This window comes from Cyanistes caeruleus, chromosome 11 (assembly GCF_971803275.1).
Source record: "Cyanistes caeruleus chromosome 11, bCyaCae1.hap1.1, whole genome shotgun sequence".
NCBI lineage: Eukaryota > Metazoa > Chordata > Aves > Passeriformes > Paridae > Cyanistes > Cyanistes caeruleus.
Genome location: NC_141711.1, coordinates 23328129 through 23340900, shown reverse-complemented (window position 1 = coordinate 23340900; position 12772 = coordinate 23328129). Strand labels below are relative to the sequence as shown.

The 12772-nt window shown below is 50.1% G+C and overlaps 1 long non-coding RNA gene across 1 annotated transcript; it reads right to left on the bottom strand.

Moving 5' to 3' along the window:
* Positions 1-1568: 1568 nt before the first annotated feature.
* On the bottom strand, positions 1569-11524 carry LOC147651155 (uncharacterized). The gene is made up of 7 exons (XR_015274834.1): positions 8760-11524; positions 8432-8665; positions 5612-8140; positions 5284-5517; positions 2467-4992; positions 2139-2372; positions 1569-1847 (listed from the first exon to the last, which is right to left on the bottom strand). It is a non-coding gene; the product is annotated as an uncharacterized LOC147651155 (long non-coding RNA).
* Between the last annotated feature and the right edge of the window lie 1248 nt (positions 11525-12772).

Genomic DNA, 12772 nt, shown 5'->3' with positions numbered 1-12772 from the left:
GGAGATGGAAGCTTTACCTCTAAATGTAGAAAAGAAAGCAAAGTGGAGGGGGAAATGGTGGGACTCTGGCTCTGTTCTAACTGGCGAAGATTTTCTTTTCTTCTTTTCTGTCGTGCTAACCCAAGTTTTGTTGTTTGAAAGGAGGTTTAGCAAAATATCCATCGTCTTCTCCACTGCTGAAACACTGAACAACATCTGGGCAGGCTGAGGATGCAGAGCAAAACCTGCAAATATCTACTGCTGATCGTGATCCTGGGGAATGCAGCTAAAGCCAGCCAAAAGCAATTTCTGGAAAGTCAAGCCTGGCTTACGTTTTCTGGAGTTTGGTTGTGCCAACTTCACCAGTCATTTCTAAAAAAGGAAAAGAAACTCCAAGCAAAAGAGAGAAAAACACAAAGAAACCAACCCAAAGAAACCAATCAAACAAACAGATAAAACACCCCCAATCAAACCAAAGGCAATGAGAAGTTAGGACTAGTTGTAAGGATATCACAGCAGGCGAATGGCTGCTTCCTACTTGGATCACCATCCAAAGCCACCTAGAACAACTTCTCCAAAACATATCCAACAGGAGAAATGGAAAAAGTGATCCATGGCAGCTCTGCATTGTGGTGAAGGATGAGCATGCAGTGGTCCAGATGCAGCATTGCCCACCCTCCAGGCTGCTGTTTGCTCTGCTGAAAGACTCTTGCAGGACTGTGGCCCCTCTCCATGCAATGGAAATCCTTGCCACAGCTCTCAGTTGAGGCACTGGCATTTCCAGAGCCAGATTCAGGCACAATCCTACTGCCTGCTGAGCATCTGGGAAAGGTGCTGAGCATCTTCAGGCCTAGAAGCACAAAAGAGCTCAGGCTCTCCCCGAACTGGGTTTTCAGGGCAGCTTTCCATATCTCTGCAAGATTTCTTCATCCCTCAACACGTCTGACTTTATGATGTCCAACGATGCATTTGGGTTTCTTCCGTCCTCTTGTGTGCCCGTGAGTAACCTTCCACGTGGATGAAGGAGATTGTGTACAGGACAATTGATTGCGGCATTGCCATTTGGCTTCACTGTCACTCAGTTGAACACGGTCCTTATCTAAGAAGGACTTCCAAGAAATGGGTAGGAGTTTTGGCTGTGAGAGGAGCAGAAAGCACATTTTCTACAGCAAATTGCTAGCTGATGCACTTTCCTCCCTGCCAAAATAGTGATTGCCATTCATCTTCCTGGGAAGAATGTAAAGACCCATTCAGAGATGCCAGGTTCAGCTGGCCTGTGGCTTTGTGTGCCTCATTTCACATGTCCAATTTCAAGGGCCACTAAAAGAGGCTCATGTTTGCCTTGCTACCCACAAGTGCTGTAGGTATTTCCAGGAGAAGAGGGAAAACATCGCTGTCCTGTGGTGTGGTAGAAATGCCACCACAACTGTGATTGTGTGAGCAAAGCCAGCCAGTGCTTTTTGGGGCAGCAGCAGCAGCTGAGAGTGTGGCAGAGCGGTTTTGATACTCTTTTTAGAGTCCTGCAAACATTGTTCCCGAAACAACCCACAGCTTTGCAAATGTGCCCGAAGAAAATGCAAAGAGAACTGGGGTGTGAAAATCAAAGACTGTTTATCTGTAGAAGAAAAGGAACAAGAATGAACTACACCACATATTTACACTGTAAGAATATTGGTAACAACAACAACAACAACAACAACAACAACAACAAACTATAGAACCTATTTACCTGAGAAGAGATCTAACAAAACTCTATGAAACGTATTTACAGACAACTTAAACAAACTCTAAAACCTCTATCCTGAACACAACAACTGTAAAATGTATGTACAGCAGGGTGGCATCTGTGTCTGTGATGTCCCTAAGTCCTGGAAGAAAAACAAGTAGCACGGTCAGTGCAGTCAGGCACGGAAGGGTGTTCCATGTGCTGCCGGGCTGGGACACTGGCCCAGTGGGACTCTGCTGCCAGAAGGGAGCCTGGCTGGGGGCTGTGGCCCAGGCACTGGAACAGGGCTTGTGTGGCCCACAGCAAGCCCAGGCCAGGCCAGGGATGGCCAGCAGAATGCAGTGCATGGGCTAGCGTGTCCCTGAGCAGGGAGTGCCCAGCCCGGCCCCAGGCTGGCAGCAGGGGACCCACTCTGCCTGTGGGGAGCACCTGCCTGTTCTGCTGCTGGCATCGGTCTTCATCCCAAGACCATGTCTTCCTCCTTGTCTTTTAGATCAATATCCATCTCTTCAATAGAATCTTTCGTTTCCACCTCCATCTCTTCCTCTGTCTCGTACATATCCGCATCCTTCTCTTCCTCTCCAGTATCCTCTCCGTCCACTTCCATGGCTTCTTCTCTATCAGTCTGTGTATCGACGTCCGTCTCCTCCTCTCCGTCTGTGCCAGCCTGCAGAGGTAGCAAAATTTCCCACCCTGTCCCACAGAGCTCCAGCCCAGCCAGGCATCTGCGGGGTGTCCGCCTCCGTGGAATAGTACCATACCTCTTTTGGAACAAATGCAGACATCCTGCAGGGATGGAGAGCAAAATCCAAGCGATGGGGAGCTTTGGGGACTGCTGGGGGAATCAGGGAGCAGGTGGCAACAAGGTGACAGGGGTAGGCTTGGAGCAGGGTGAATGAAGAGCGTGCTGGCACAAGGAGCCAAGGGTTGTGCTGTGGCCGTTGCTGGATGCTGGAAGTTCTAGCTGGAGCGTGCACTGTGACATCACCGCCAGGAGTTCAGGCCCAGGCTGAAGAGGACAACGGAGACCGTAGAATGAATGACGGAATCCCTGGGTGCTTGGGCTTGGAAGGGACCCTAAAGACCATCTTGTTCCAAGCGGAGCAATCTTCGCCCAGAATAGGTTGCTCAGAGCCCCGCTCCCAGCTGGCCTTGGATGTTGCCAAGGATGGAGCATCCCCAGCCTCTGTGCACAGCCTGGGCCAGTGGCCCAGCAGTCTGAGTGGAAAAGAGCAGCTTCATCAGATCCAACTTCAAGCTCACTCCTGCAGTTGAAAGGCTTCTCCTCTCTGTGCCCATCTTTCCTAGAGCTGCAGGGAGGCCTCGCCAGCCCCCTTCTCTTTCCAGGCTGAGCATCCCCAGCCCCACACGGACAGCAGTCCGATGCGTGGCAGTCAAGGCTAAAGGGTAGCAAATGGCTACATCAGGAAGTGAGAGATGGAAGCTTTTGGAGATGGAAGCTTTACCTCTAAATGTAGAAAAGAAAGCAAAGTGGAGGGGGAAATGGTGGGACTCTGGCTCTGTTCTAACTGGCGAAGATTTTCTTTTCTTCTTTTCTGTCGTGCTAACCCAAGTTTTGTTGTTTGAAAGGAGGTTTAGCAAAATATCCATCGTCTTCTCCACTGCTGAAACACTGAACAACATCTGGGCAGGCTGAGGATGCAGAGCAAAACCTGCAAATATCTACTGCTGATCGTGATCCTGGGGAATGCAGCTAAAGCCAGCCAAAAGCAATTTCTGGAAAGTCAAGCCTGGCTTACGTTTTCTGGAGTTTGGTTGTGCCAACTTCACCAGTCATTTCTAAAAAAGGAAAAGAAACTCCAAGCAAAAGAGAGAAAAACGCAAAGAAACCAACCCAAAGAAACCAATCAAACAAACAGATAAAACACCCCCAATCAAACCAAAGGCAATGAGAAGTTAGGACTAGTTGTAAGGATATCACAGCAGGCGAATGGCTGCTTCCTACTTGGATCACCATCCAAAGCCACCTAGAACAACTTCTCCAAAACATATCCAACAGGACAAATGGAAAAAGTGATCCATGGCAGCTCTGCATTGTGGTGAAGGATGAGCATGCAGTGGTCCAGATGCAGCATTGCCCACCCTCCAGGCTGCTGTTTGCTCTGCTGAAAGACTCTTGCAGGACTGTGGCCCCTCTCCATGCAATGGAAATCCTTGCCACAGCTCTCAGTTGAGGCACTGGCATTTCCAGAGCCAGATTCAGGCACAATCCTACTGCCTGCTGAGCATCTGGGAAAGGTGCTGAGCATCTTCAGGCCTAGAAGCACAAAAGAGCTCAGGCTCTCCCCGAACTGGGTTTTCAGGGCAGCTTTCCATATCTCTGCAAGATTTCTTCATCCCTCAACACGTCTGACTTTATGATGTCCAACGATGCATTTGGGTTTCTTCCGTCCTCTTGTGTGCCCGTGAGTAACCTTCCACGTGGATGAAGGAGATTGTGTACAGGACAATTGATTGCGGCATTGCCATTTGGCTTCACTGTCACTCAGTTGAACACGGTCCTTATCTAAGAAGGACTTCCAAGAAATGGGTAGGAGTTTTGGCTGTGAGAGGAGCAGAAAGCACATTTTCTACAGCAAATTGCTAGCTGATGCACTTTCCTCCTTGCCAAAATAGTGATTGCCATTCATCTTCCTGGGAAGAATGTAAAGACCCATTCAGAGATGCCAGGTTCAGCTGGCCTGTGGCTTTGTGTGCCTCATTTCACATGTCCAATTTCAAGGGCCACTAAAAGAGGCTCATGTTTGCCTTGCTACCCACAAGTGCTGTAGGTATTTCCAGGAGAAGAGGGAAAACATCGCTGTCCTGTGGTGTGGTAGAAATGCCACCACAACTGTGATTGTGTGAGCAAAGCCAGCCAGTGCTTTTTGGGGCAGCAGCAGCAGCTGAGAGTGTGGCAGAGCGGTTTTGATACTCTTTTTAGAGTCCTGCAAACATTGTTCCCGAAACAAGCCACAGCTTTGCAAATGTGCCCGAAGAAAATGCAAAGAGAACTGGGGTGTGAAAATCAAAGACTGTTTATCTGTAGAAGAAAAGGAACAAGAATGAACTACACCACATATTTACACTGTAAGAATATTGGTAACAACAACAACAACAACAACAACAAACTATAGAACCTATTTACCTGAGAAGAGATCTAACAAAACTCTATGAAACGTATTTACAGACAACTTAAACAAACTCTAAAACCTCTATCCTGAACACAACAACTGTAAAACGTATGTACAGCAGGGTGGCATCTGTGTCTGTGATGTCCCTAAGTCCTGGAAGAAAAACAAGTAGCACGGTCAGTGCAGTCAGGCACGGAAGGGTGTTCCATGTGCTGCCGGGCTGGGACACTGGCCCAGTGGGACTCTGCTGCCAGAAGGGAGCCTGGCTGGGGGCTGTGGCCCAGGCACTGGAACAGGGCTTGTGTGGCCCACAGCAAGCCCAGGCCAGGTCAGGGATGGCCAGCAGAATGCAGTGCATGGGCTAGCGTGTCCCTGAGCAGGGAGTGCCCAGCCCGGCCCCAGGCTGGCAGCAGGGGCCCCACTCTGCCTGTGGGGAGCACCTGCCTGTTCTGCTGCTGGCATCGGTCTTCATCCCAAGACCATGTCTTCCTCCTTGTCTTTTAGATCAATATCCATCTCTTCAATAGAATCTTTCGTTTCCACCTCCATCTCTTCCTCTGTCTCGTACATATCCGCATCCATCTCTTCCTCTCCAGTATCCTCTCCGTCCACTTCCATGGCTTCTTCTCTATCAGTCTGTGTATCGACGTCCGTCTCCTCCTCTCGGTCTGTGCCAGCCTGCAGAGGTAGCAAAATTTCCCACGCTGTCCCACAGAGCTCCAGCCCAGCCAGGCAGCTGCGGGGTGTCCGCCTCCGTGGAATAGTACCATACCTCTTTTGGAACAAATGCAGACATCCTGCCGGGATGGAGAGCAAAATCCAAGCGATGGGGAGCTTTGGGGACTGCTGGGGGAATCAGGGAGCAGGTGGCAACAAGGTGACAGGGGTAGGCTTGGAGCAGGGTGAATGAAGAGCGTGCTGGCACAAGGAGCCAAGGGTTGTGTTGTGGCCGTTGCTGGATGCTGGAAGTTCTAGCTGGAGCGTGCACTGTGACATCACCGCCAGGAGTTGAGGCCCAGGCTGAAGTGGACAACGGAGACCGTAGAATGAATGACGGAATCCCTGGGTGCTTGGGCTTGGAAGGGACCCTAAAGACCATCTTGTTCCAAGCGGAGCAATCTTCGCCCAGAATAGGTTGCTCAGAGCCCCGCTCCCAGCTGGCCTTGGATGTTGCCAAGGATGGAGCATCCCCAGCCTCTGTGCACAGCCTGGGCCAGTGGCCCAGCAGTCTGAGTGGAAAAGAGCAGCTTCATCAGATCCAACTTCAAGCTCACTCCTGCAGTTGAAAGGCTTCTCCTCTCTGTGCCCATCTTTCCTAGAGCTGCAGGGAGGCCTCGCCAGCCCCCTTCTCTTTCCAGGCTGAGCATTCCCAGCCCCACACGGACAGCAGTCCGATGCGTGGCAGTCAAGGCTAAAGGGTAGCAAATGGCTACATCAGGAAGTGAGAGATGGAAGCTTTTGGAGATGGAAGCTTTACCTCTAAATGTAGAAAAGAAAGCAAAGTGGAGGGGGAAATGGTGGGACTCTGGCTCTGTTCTAACTGGCGAAGATTTTCTTTTCTTCTTTTCTGTCGTGCTAACCCAAGTTTTGTTGTTTGAAAGGAGGTTTAGCAAAATATCCATCGTCTTCTCCACTGCTGAAACACTGAACAACATCTGGGCAGGCTGAGGATGCAGAGCAAAACCTGCAAATATCTACTGCTGATCGTGATCCTGGGGAATGCAGCTAAAGCCAGCCAAAAGCAATTTCTGGAAAGTCAAGCCTGCTTTACGTTTTCTGGAGTTTGGTTGTGCCAACTTCACCAGTCATTTCTAAAAAAGGAAAAGAAACTCCAAGCAAAAGAGAGAAAAACACAAAGAAACCAACCCAAAGAAACCAATCAAACAAACAGATAAAACACCCCCAATCAAACCAAAGGCAATGAGAAGTTAGGACTAGTTGTAAGGATATCACAGCAGGAGAATGGCTGCTTCCTACTTGGATCACCATCCAAAGCCACCTAGAACAACTTCTCCAAAACATATCCAACAGGAGAAATGGAAAAAGTGATCCATGGCAGCTCTGCATTGTGGTGAAGGATGAGCATGCAGTGGTCCAGATGCAGCATTGCCCACCCTCCAGGCTGCTGTTTGCTCTGCTGAAAAACTCTTGCAGGACTGTGGCCCCTCTCCATGCAATGGAAATCATTGCCACAGCTCTCAGTTGAGGCACTGGCATTTCCAGAGCCAGATTCAGGCACAATCCTACTGCCTGCTGAGCATCTGGGAAAGGTGCTGAGCATCTTCAGGCCTAGAAGCACAAAAGAGCTCAGGCTCTCCCCGAACTGGGTTTTCAGGGCAGCTTTCCATATCTCTGCAAGATTTCTTCATCCCTCAACACGTCTGACTTTATTATGTCCAACGATGCATTTGGGTTTCTTCCGTCCTCTTGTGTGCCCGTGAGTAACCTTCCACGTGGATGAAGGAGATTGTGTACAGGACAATTGATTGCGGCATTGCCATTTGGCTTCACTGTCACTCGGTTGAACACGGTCCTTATCTAAGAAGGACTTCCAAGAAATGGGTAGGAGTTTTGGCTGTGAGAGGAGCAGAAAGCACATTTTCTACAGCAAATTGCTAGCTGATGCACTTTCCTCCCTGCCAAAATAGTGATTGCCATTCATCTTCCTGGGAAGAATGTAAAGACCCATTCAGAGATGCCAGGTTCAGCTGGCCTGTGGCTTTGTGTACCTCATTTCACATGTCCAATTTCAAGGGCCACTAAAAGAGGCTCATGTTTGCCTTGCTACCCACAAGTGCTGTAGGTATTTCCAGGAGAAGAGGGAAAACATCGCTGTCCTGTGGTGTGGTAGAAATGCCACCACAACTGTGATTCTGTGAGCAAAGACAGCCAGTGCTTTTTGAGGCAGCAGCAGCAGCTGAGAGTGTGGCAGAGCGGTTTTGATACTCTTTTTAGAGTCCTGCAAGCATTGTTCCCGAAACAACCCACAGCTTTGCAAATGTGCCCGAAGAAAATGCAAAGAGAACTGGGGTGTGAAAATCAAAGACTGTTTATCTGTAGAAGAAAAGGAACAAGAATGAACTACACCACATATTTACACTGTAAGAATATTGGTAACAACAACAACAACAACAACAACAACAAACTATAGAACCTATTTACCTGAGAAGAGATCTAACAAAACTCTATGAAACGTATTTACAGACAACTTAAACAAACTCTAAAACCTCTACCCTGAACACAACAACTGTAAAACGTATGTACAGCAGGGTGGCATCTGTGTCTGTGATGTCCCTAAGTCCTGGAAGAAAAACAAGTAGCACGGTCAGTGCAGTCAGGCACGGAAGGGTGTTCCATGTGCTGCCGGGCTGGGACACTGGCCCAGTGGGACTCTGCTGCCAGAAGGGAGCCTGGCTGGGGGCTGTGGCCCAGGCACTGGAACAGGGCTTGTGTGGCCCACAGCAAGCCCAGGCCAGGCCAGGGATGGCCAGCAGAATGCAGTGCATGGGCTAGCGTGTCCCTGAGCAGGGAGTGCCCAGCCCGGCCCCAGGCTGGCAGCAGGGGCCCCACTCTGCCTGTGGGGAGCACCTGCCTGTTCTGCTGCTGGCATCGGTCTTCATCCCAAGACCATGTCTTCCTCCTTGTCTTTTAGATCAATATCCATCTCTTCAATAGAATCTTTCGTTTCCACCTCCATCTCTTCCTCTGTCTCGTACATATTCACATCCATCTCTTCCTCTCCAGTATGCTCTCCGTCCACTTCCATGGCTTCTTCTCTATCAGTCTGTGTATCGACGTCCGTCTCCTCCTCTCCGTCTGTGCCAGCCTGCAGAGGTAGCAAAATTTCCCACCCTGTCCCACAGAGCTCCAGCCCAGCCAGGCAGCTGCGGGGTGTCCGCCTCCGTGGAATAGTACCATACCTCTTTTGGAACAAATGCAGACATCCTGCCGGGATGGAGAGCAAAATCCAAGCGATGGGGAGCTTTGGGGACTGCTGGGGGAATCAGGGAGCAGGTGGCAACAAGGTGACAGGGGTAGGCTTGGAGCAGGGTGAATGAAGAGCGTGCTGGCACAAGGAGCCAAGGGTTGTGTTGTGGCCGTTGCTGGATGCTGGAAGTTCTAGCTGGAGCGTGCACTGTGACATCACCGCCAGGAGTTCAGGCCCAGGCTGAAGTGGACAACGGAGACCGTAGAATGAATGACGGAATCCCTGGGTGCTTGGGCTTGGAAGGGACCCTAAAGACCATCTTGTTCCAAGCGGAGCAATCTTCACCCAGAATAGGTTGCTCAGAGCCCCGCTCCCAGCTGGCCTTGGATGTTGCCAAGGATGGAGCATCCCCAGCCTCTGTGCACAGCCTGGGCCAGTGGCCCAGCAGCCGGAGTGGAAAAGAGCAGCTTCATTAGATCCAACTTCAAGCTCACTCCTGCAGTTGAAAGGCTTCTCGTCTCTGTGCCCATCTTTCCTAGAGCTGCAGGGAGGCCTCGCCAGCCCCCTTCTCTTTCCAGGCTGAGCATCCCCAGCCCCACACGGACAGCAGTCCGATGCGTGGCAGTCAAGGCTAAAGGGTAGCAAATGGCTACATCAGGAAGTGAGAGATGGAAGCTTTTGGAGATGGAAGCTTTACCTCTAAATGTAGAAAAGAAAGCAAAGTGGAGGGGGAAATGGTGGGACTCTGGCTCTGTTCTAACTGGCGAAGATTTTCTTTTCTTCTTTTCTGTCGTGCTAACCCAAGTTTTGTTGTTTGAAAGGAGGTTTAGCAAAATATCCATCGTCTTCTCCACTGCTGAAACACTGAACAACATCTGGGCAGGCTGAGGATGCAGAGCAAAACCTGCAAATATCTACTGCTGATCGTGATCCTGGGGAATGCAGCTAAAGCCAGCCAAAAGCAATTTCTGGAAAGTCAAGCCTGCTTTACGTTTTCTGGAGTTTGGTTGTGCCAACTTCACCAGTCATTTCTAAAAAAGGAAAAGAAACTCCAAGCAAAAGAGAGAAAAACACAAAGAAACCAACCCAAAGAAACCAATCAAACAAACAGATAAAACACCCCCAATCAAACCAAAGGCAATGAGAAGTTAGGACTAGTTGTAAGGATATCACAGCAGGCGAATGGCTGCTTCCTACTTGGATCACCATCCAAAGCCACCTAGAACAACTTCTCCAAAACATATCCAACAGGAGAAATGGAAAAAGTGATCCATGGCAGCTCTGCATTGTGGTGAAGGATGAGCATGCAGTGGTCCAGATGCAGCATTGCCCACCCTCCAGGCTGCTGTTTGCTCTGCTGAAAGACTCTTGCAGGACTGTGGCCCCTCTCCATGCAATGGAAATCATTGCCACAGCTCTCAGTTGAGGCACTGGCATTTCCAGAGCCAGATTCAGGCACAATCCTACTGCCTGCTGAGCATCTGGGAAAGCTGCTGAGCATCTTCAGGCCTAGAAGCACAAAAGAGCTCAGGCTCTCCCCGAACTGGGTTTTCAAGGCAGCTTTCCATATCTCTGCAAGATTTCTTCATCCCTCAACACGTTTGACTTTATTATGTCCAACGATGCATTTGGGTTTCTTCCGTCCTCTTGTGTGCCCGTGAGTAACCTTCCACGTGGATGAAGGAGATTGTGTACAGGACAATTGATTGCGGCATTGCCATTTGGCTTCACTGTCACTCAGTTGAACACGGTCCTTATCTAAGAAGGACTTCCAAGAAATGGGTAGGAGTTTTGGCTGTGAGAGGAGCAGAAAGCACATTTTCTACAGCAAATTGCTAGCTGATGCACTTCTATCCTTGCCAAAATAGTGATTGCCATTCATCTTCCTGGGAAGAATGTAAAGACCCATTCAGAGATGCCAGGTTCAGCTGGCCTGTGGCTTTGTGTACCTCATTTCACATGTCCAGTTTCAAGGGCCACTAAAAGAGGCTCATGTTTGCCTTGCTACCCACAAGTGCTGTAGGTATTTCCAGGAGAAGAGGGAAAACATCGCTGTCCTGTGGTGTGGTAGAAATGCCACCACAACTGTGATTGTGTGAGCAAAGACAGCCAGTGCTTTTTGGGGCAGCAGCAGCAGCTGAGAGTGTGGCAGAGCGGTTTTGATACTCTTTTTAGAATCCTGCAAACATTGTTCCCGAAACAACCCACAGCTTTGCAAATGTGCCCGAAGAAAATGCAAAGAGAACTGGGGTGTGAAAATCAAAGACTGTTTATCTGTAGAAGAAAAGGAACAAGAATGAACTACACCACATATTTACACTGTAAGAATATTGGTAACAACAACAACAACAACAACAACAACAAACTATAGAACCTATTTACCTGAGATCTAACAAAACTCTATGAAACGTATTTACAGACAACTTAAACAAACTCTAAAACCTCTACCCTGAACACAACAACTGTAAAACGTATGTACAGCAGGGTGGCATCTGTGTCTGTGATGTCCCTAAGTCCTGGAAGAAAAACAAGTAGCACGGTCAGTGCAGTCAGGCACGGAAGGGTGTTCCATGTGCTGCCGGGCTGGGACACTGGCCCAGTGGGACTCTGCTGCCAGAAGGGAGCCTGGCTGGGGGCTGTGGCCCAGGCACTGGAACAGGGCTTGTGTGGCCCACAGCAAGCCCAGGCCAGGCCAGGGATGGCCAGCAGAATCCAGTGCATGGACTAGCGTGTCCCTGAGCAGGGAGTGCCCAGCCCGGCCCCAGGCTGGCAGCAGGGGCCCCACTCTGCCTGTGGGGAGCACCTGCCTGTTCTGCTGCTGGCATCGGTCTTCATCCCAAGACCATGTCTTCCTCCTTGTCTTTTAGATCAATATCCATCTCTTCAATAGAATCTTTCGTTTCCACCTCCATCTCTTCCTCTCTCTCGTACATATTCACATCCATCTCTTCCTCTCCAGTATGCTCTCCGTCCACTTCCATGGCTTCTTCTCTATCAGTCTGTGTATCGACGTCCGTCTCCTCCTCTCCGTCTGTGCCAGCCTGCAGAGGTAGCAAAATTTCCCACCCTGTCCCACAGAGCTCCAGCCCAGCCAGGCAGCTGCGGGGTGTCCGCCTCCGTGGAATAGTACCATACCTCTTTTGGAACAAATGCAGACATCCTGCCGGGATGGAGAGCAAAATCCAAGCGATGGGGAGCTTTGGGGACTGCTGGGGGAATCAGGGAGCAGGTGGCAACAAGGTGACAGGGGTAGGCTTGGAGCAGGGTGAATGAAGAGCGTGCTGGCACAAGGAGCCAAGGGTTGTGTTGTGGCCGTTGCTGGATGCTGGAAGTTCTAGCTGGAGCGTGCACTGTGACATCACCGCCAGGAGTTGAGGCCCAGGCTGAAGTGGACAACGGAGACCGTAGAATGAATGACGGAATCCCTGGGTGCTTGGGCTTGGAAGGGACCCTAAAGACCATCTTGTTCCAAGCGGAGCAATCTTCACCCAGAATAGGTTGCTCAGAGCCCCGCTCCCAGCTGGCCTTGGATGTTGCCAAGGATGGAGCATCCCCAGCCTCTGTGCACAGCCTGGGCCAGTGGCCCAGCAGCCGGAGTGGAAAAGAGCAGCTTCATTAGATCCAACTTCAAGCTCACTCCTGCAGTTGAAAGGCTTCTCGTCTCTGTGCCCATCTTTCCTAGAGCTGCAGGGAGGCCTCGCCAGCCCCCTTCTCTTTCCAGGCTGAGCATCCCCAGCCCCACACGGACAGCAGTCCGATGCGTGGCAGTCAAGGCTAAAGGGTAGCAAATGGCTACATCAGGAAGTGAGAGATGGAAGCTTTTGGAGATGGAAGCTTTACCTCTAAATGTAGAAAAGAAAGCAAAGTGGAGGGGGAAATGGTGGGACTCTGGCTCTGTTCTAACTGGCGAAGATTTTCTTTTCTTCTTTTCTGTCGTGCTAACCCAAGTTTCGTTGTTTGAAAGGAGGTTTAGCAAAATATCCATCGTCTTCTCCACTGCTGAAA